The sequence below is a fragment of the Setaria italica genome, chromosome IV (genome assembly GCF_000263155.2).
Source record: "Setaria italica strain Yugu1 chromosome IV, Setaria_italica_v2.0, whole genome shotgun sequence".
NCBI lineage: Eukaryota > Viridiplantae > Streptophyta > Magnoliopsida > Poales > Poaceae > Setaria > Setaria italica.
The window spans coordinates 2579785-2586467 of record NC_028453.1 but is presented as its reverse complement, the minus strand read 5'-3'; the positions used below and the strand labels follow the sequence as shown (position 1 = coordinate 2586467).

The window sequence follows — 6683 nt, the reverse complement described above, 5'->3', positions numbered from 1 at the left end:
TCGACTGCGTATGTCTGCATATGATTGGAAGGGTCTGGGGGTTGGACGAATGACGACGCCTTCCAAGATAAACCCTTCTTTTATTGTTCAGAGATAAACTCCGCAAGATAATGCACGAGAAGAGGCTAAAATACAATCGCATAATTATTTAAACTAATTGCAATCTTCATCATGATTTGTCAGACGGAACATATAATAATCTGAAGAATTTCTCTCTTCATTGATCTGATGCTCCGTCGTCAATGCGTTAAGTATGCACAAGATGATGAGGGTTGGTCAAGTTGGTTTCGAAAAATAAAGCCCGGTCAATGGCCTGCTGGAGCTTGCCATCAGCCAAATATGCGAAGAGTCGGAAAAGCAAGCACGACCCCTTGACAATATGGAATAGTGTATAGGTAGTAGGGACTTTGGCGATTAGATCGGGATGTGACAGTGCATTGTCAGCTTAGTGCAGGCGCAGTTCAAATTTTTTGCTATTTCGCTAAAATTGTAGATCATTTTGGTATTTTTATATGTATAGTTTTTTCTATGTATTATATTTAAATATATAGTAAAAATTATAAATTTAGAAAAGCTAAAATAATTAACAATTTGAAACGGAGAAAGTAGTAGCTAGTATAATAACTAAGCGACACGGTGTTATTTCTTATATGACTATATGAGTATAAACTGCAAAAGTTTCATATAGGTGAGGTAACATATTGGATACCTCATAGCATTTTATCCTATAGAATATGTGTTTTTCCTTCTAAATTTAGGTAAGCTGTTTAAAAGTTTATAACCAATTACTTCATGTGCATTTTTAGTTAAAATATTTTACCGAATATTTTTACAATTCAAACTTAAAAAAGTTGTTTGGATGACTTGTGAGGCTACTAATTTTACACTTGCATTGGAGTTGGACCATTCCAACCGAAAAATAAAAACTCCTCGTAAGCCCGCATGCTAAGAAAACGATGAATATTGGATGCCTCCTCAAAGTCATTTATCCATGTCCTTCTCATCTCCTCATCATCCCCGAGGTCCCAACTCCACCTCCACGACGGTTCAATATGCCAATTGGACGTGCGATCGCATTGTTTTAGGAAAAAAATTGATGATCTCATGTCTAGTTGGCACATTGGATGTCACATGCTACATAAGCTTAAATGATGCAAATGTAAGAACTCATCTCTCATGTAGCAGGTGAGCAGTTACGACAAATGTGATGTATATGGATGTTGTTTTTACACAACATCCAAGTAAATATTCGTGACCATTTGATTTGTCCCGTATTTGATATGCATTTATTCGTATTCGTGGCCAAGACTATCTGCATTCGTATAAGTATTCAACAATTATCTTCTATTCCCTTCGTCCCAAAAAATAAGTTATTCTAAGTTTGTCTTAAGTCAAACTTTCTCAACTTTGATCAAATTTATAGAAAAATTATCAATGTTTATGGTATCAAATAGGTACATTATAAAAAAATATCTCATGATAAATCTAATGACACTTATTTCATACCATAAATATATGTATTTTTTCTATACTCTTGGACAATTCTAAAATGACTTTTTTACGGAGGGAGTAGTCCGACTAAAAAGAGAATAAAAACAAATACGGTAGGGGTAATATGCATACGATTACACCTGCAGTCCTAGCAAATTTGGCTTTGGTGGGAGTAAACCTGAGTTACGCTAATCTGCTGCGTTACGAAAAAAACCTACCTTTAGAAGACAATTCTCTATTTGACACCAGAAAAACTACTAGTTCCTTTATTGGCTTTAAAAAAATTTGAGTTCCCTATTTGACACCGAGTTCAACTTTCGTTCCTTATACGACATTGTTGGATTTTTCATCAGGAACCGTTAAATGCCCTCTGAAAAAGATGATTTTGCCCCTATGGACCTCACCACCCTTCTCCCTCCTCTCCTCCCCCTTCTCTCTCCTCTGCTCCACACCACACGGGCTCGTCCGCACTATTTCTTACCAATTTACAATAGCTGCCATGTCCTAGCTAGCTGTCACAGCTGATATTGCTCTCCTCGCTACCGCTACTACCGTCCGCGTTGTTATCACTGATTGTTATCCTCCGCCCGCCATGCGGACACCGAGAAGAGCGGCCACTCATGCCACCCCCAGCATCACGCACCCGTTGGCCCCCTCCACGTAGTGGCCCTCCCCGAAGAAGAGCTCCACCAGCATTCTCACCTGCCGCAACGCGTTGGCCCCCAGCAGCACGCCAGCCAGCCCAGCAAGCCCCAGCCTGTCCCGCCACCGCCGCAGCAGCTCGTGCCACTCCCTGCGCATCGCGCCTTCACTGCACATGATATCGCAGATCTCCCGCTCCAGGTACGCCTCGCCCGCGACGTCTCCCGCGTCGCTGCTCGCTGCGTCCAGGAAGTCGAACACCACCGAGTAGTAGAAGAGCGCCTTCGTGAACCACAAACACCCTGGGGCGCATGGATGACACGCAATCGAGGACGACGTCGATGGGCGCCCGGGTGTCGTTGGCAGACGCGAACGGGTCGGTGACGATGCGGTGGAGCTGGAGCACGGAGTTTACGGTGACGGCATCACCTTGCGACACCTGCAGCATCTAGGGGCGGACCTCATCGAGGTGGTTGGCGGCCATGCCGTGGAAGGAGAAGTGGATGCGCACAGAGCGCGGAGTGCGCCAGGTCGGCAAGGCGGACATCGACGTCGTGGAGGTCGGTGAGGCGGAGGAATGACGACCCCTCGGAGTGGGCCCGTGTGGACGAGCCCGTGCGGTGTGGAGCAGAGGAGGGAGAAGGGGAGAGAGAAAGGTGGTGGGGCCTACATGGGCAAAATCGTCTTTTCGCAGGGCATTTAACGGTTTCCGGACGGAAAATCCAACAGAGTGTTGTATAAGGAACGGAAGTTGAACTCGGTATCAAGGGAACTAAAACTTTTTGAGGGCCAACCTGCTCGTCACCCGCCATTGTAACTAATATAATAAAAAATAATTAAACATAATTAAACACTTGTACAATTTGCTACTGCTCGTCCCCTACCGGCGCGTCTCCGTCGCGCGCCGTTCCGTTCCCCGCCGCGCTGGCGCCCTCTCCGTGCGCGCCAACGCCGCCTCCACCAATGGCGACGCCGCCGTCGCGGTGCGCCGCTTCCCGGCCACACCAACCAAGGCCGGCCGGCTGGCGGGCGTCAAGAAGATCATGATCGATCCTCGCCGCGGGGCCCATCGTGATCGGTCAGGCGGGTGAGTTCGACTACTCCGGCACGCAGGCGTGCAAGGCGCTCGCCGAGGAGGGATACGAGGTGGTGCTCGTCAACTCCAACCCGGCCACCATCATGGCCGATCCGGGCCTCGCCAACCGCACCTACATCGGGCCCATGACGCCGCCGCTCGTCGAGCGCATCATCGCCGCCGAGCGCCCCGACGCGCTGCTCCCCACCATGGGCGGCCAGACCGCGCTCAACCTCGCCGAGTCGGGCGCATTCGACCGGCTCGGGGTGCGCCTCATCGGCGCCTCCCTCTCCGCCATCCGCGCCGCCGAGGACCGCCAGCTCTTCAAGCAGTCCATGGACCGCATCGGCCTCAAGACGCCGCCCTCCGGCATCCGCACCACGCTCGAGGAGTGCCTCGCCATTGCTGAGGATATCGGGGAGTTTCCGCTCATCGTGCGCCCCGCGTTCACGCTCGGTGGCACAGGCGGCGGCATCGCCTACAACAGGGCCGAATTCGAGGACATCTGCAGGGCTGGCCTTGCCGCATCACACGCGCGGCAGGTGCTCATCGAGAAGTCACTCCTCGGATGGAAGGAGTACGAGCTGGAGGTCATGCGCGACATGGCTGACAATGTTGTCATCATCTGTTCCATCGAGAACATCGACCCCATGGGCGTGCATACGGGGGACTCCATCACGGTGGCGCCTGCACAGACGCTCACTGACAAGGAGTACCAAAGGCTCAGGGACTACTCAGTGGCCATCATCCGGGAGATTGGTGTGGAGTGCGGTGGTTCCAATGTGCAATTTGCAGTCAATCCTGCTGACGGGGAGGTGATGGTCATTGAGATGAATCCCAGGGTGTCAAGGTCGTCTGCGCTTGCATCAAAGGCCACAGGATTTCCCATAGCCAAGATGGCCGCGAAACTTTCAGTAGGTTACACTCTGGACCAGATTCCCAATGATATCACCAAGAAGACTCCTGCAAGCTTTTAGCCTTCCATTGATTATGTGGTCACAAAGGTATGGTTTATATCACCGTTTCTCAGCCTGTTTAGAGTTGTACACATGATGCCTGCAAATATGCACCTACAGTATATATTTGACTTTTCTTATCTCCCTTGCTTGCTCCTCTGCATCAGTTGTCACCTATCAACTCATAATGATTGATATCAACAAGTAATCAAACTAATTGAACTGGATAAGTCTATCCAATTGCTTATCCTGATCTTCATGCATAGTTTGACTGTTGAGTATGTTGGTATACTGAATGAATGATTGTGGCATATGCTCTGGCATCAGCCTACTAAATAGTACAATAGATTGTTTGTTTATATCAAGGTGAAGGCAGTAGCATTTTGCAAGCACATGTGTCCAGGGTCTAATTGTTTTGCATGCTTGCTCAGTGTTGCTTCATTGCCATCTTAGTTAAGCAACAATAATTTTTTTTTGTTCACATGTTTGTCAAATAAAGATGAAAACATCACATCCAATAGTTTTTCTATGATACGTGCATATTTTGGAGATCTGTATGTTGACTGAACCTTCCCTTGACAAATCTTCTCAGCATTACTTGAGATCAGTCACATTGTCTTTATCTGTGTATTTCTCAGTCTCATGGCTATATTCTCTGTCATTATCACATACTATCCAAAGCTACTCTGCTATTCGAGCTGTATATAAACATTTACAGTTTTGGAATATGTTTAGGATAATCAAATGATATTCTAGTCACTTACTAAACCTGTTTTATTATTTTGTTACAAGCCTGTATTTATGCTTCTGACATGATCAACGCATGGGATGTACTAGTCAACTTTCATGATATACTTTTCTAATCCACTTTGTATTTATTATGCAGATACCACGCTTTGCGTTTGAGAAATTCCCTGGATCTGAGCCAATATTAACCACACAGATGAAGTCTGTTGGTGAGGCAATGGCATTGGGTCGTACCTTCCAGGAGTCATTTCAGAAAGCTGTACGTTCACTAGAGACTGGCTTTGCAGGATGGGGTTGTGGACCTATCAAGGAACTTGATTGGGACTGGGAGAAGATAAAATATAGTTTGCGGGTACCTAATCCGGATCGTATCCATGCCATTTATGCAGCTTTCAAGAAAGGCATGGGGGTTGAAGGTATTCACGAAATTAGCTTCATTGACAAATCATTCCTCACAGAGCTTAAGGATCTTGTGGATGTTGAGCAGTTCCTCATGTCAAGAAGCCTAGATCAGTTGTCAAAAGATGACTTATATCAGGTGAAAAGGAGGGGTTTTAGCGACAAGCAAATTGCATTTGCGACTTCTTCATCAGAAAGTGATGTGATATTAAGGCGTATGGCATTAGGTGTCACTCCGACATATAAGCGTGTTGATACTTGTGCTGCTGAGTTTGAAGCAAACACCCCTTACATGTACTCTTCCTATGAGTATGAATGTGAGTCTGCTCCAACGAATAGAAAGGTGTTGATATTGGGTGGTGGACCTAATCGCATAGGCCAGGGTATTGAGTTTGATTACTGCTGTTGTCATGCTTCGTTTGCACTTCGAGAGGTTTGTTTCTGCATAATTGATTTCCTTCTTTTACTAATCTTTTTCTTAGTTGTGTTGTCCAAACTTTTGAGGATACTAATGTGTTCTCTTTTTTCATCTCTTTACAGGCTGGATTTGAGACTATTATGATGAATTCCAATCCTGAAACAGTCTCAACGGACTATGATACCAGTGACCGTTTATACTTTGAGCCATTGACAATCGAGGATGTATCGAATGTCCTTGATTTGGAGCGCCCAGATGGTATAATTGTGCAATTCGGAGGTCAAACTCCGCTAAAGCTTGCAGTTCCAATACAACACTATATAGAGGAGAACAAAATGGTGTCTGCTTCAGGCATTGGGAATGTGAAGATATGGGGAACATCACCTGATTCAATTGATGCTGCTGAGGATAGAAAAAGATTCAATGCAATTCTTGAAGAGCTTGGAATTGAACAGCCTAAAGGAGGGATTGCAAGAAGCGAGCCAGATGCTTTGGCAATTGCCTCAGAAATAGGGTACCCTGTTGTGGTCCGTCCCTCATATGTTCTTGGTGGACGAGCAATGGAGATTGTGTACAATGATGAAAAACTGATCAAGTACCTTGCAACTGCAGTGCAAGTAGATCCGGAACGACCTGTTTTGGTGGATAAATATTTAATTGACGCAGTTGAAATTGATGTTGATGCGTTGGCTGACTCAGCTGGGAACGTTGTGATTGGTGGAATTATGGAGCATATTGAGCAGGCAGGTATCCATTCTGGTGATTCAGCTTGTTCCCTTCCAACTAGAACAGTCTCAGCCCAGTGTCTGGAAGTTATCCGTTTATGGACCATAAGCTAGCAAGCGTCTGAATGTCTGTGGACTAATGGACTGCCAGTGTGCTATATCTAGTCTGTGAGGTATTCCTGCTTGACCCTCGGCTTCACGCACGGTCCGGATCCATTTGTCTCAAAGCA

At 46.3% G+C, this 6683-nt stretch overlaps 1 pseudogene; it reads left to right on the top strand.

Moving 5' to 3' along the window:
- Positions 1-2615: 2615 nt before the first annotated feature.
- Positions 2616-6625, top strand: LOC101768543 (annotated as a pseudogene).
- Positions 6626-6683: the final 58 nt, after the last annotated feature.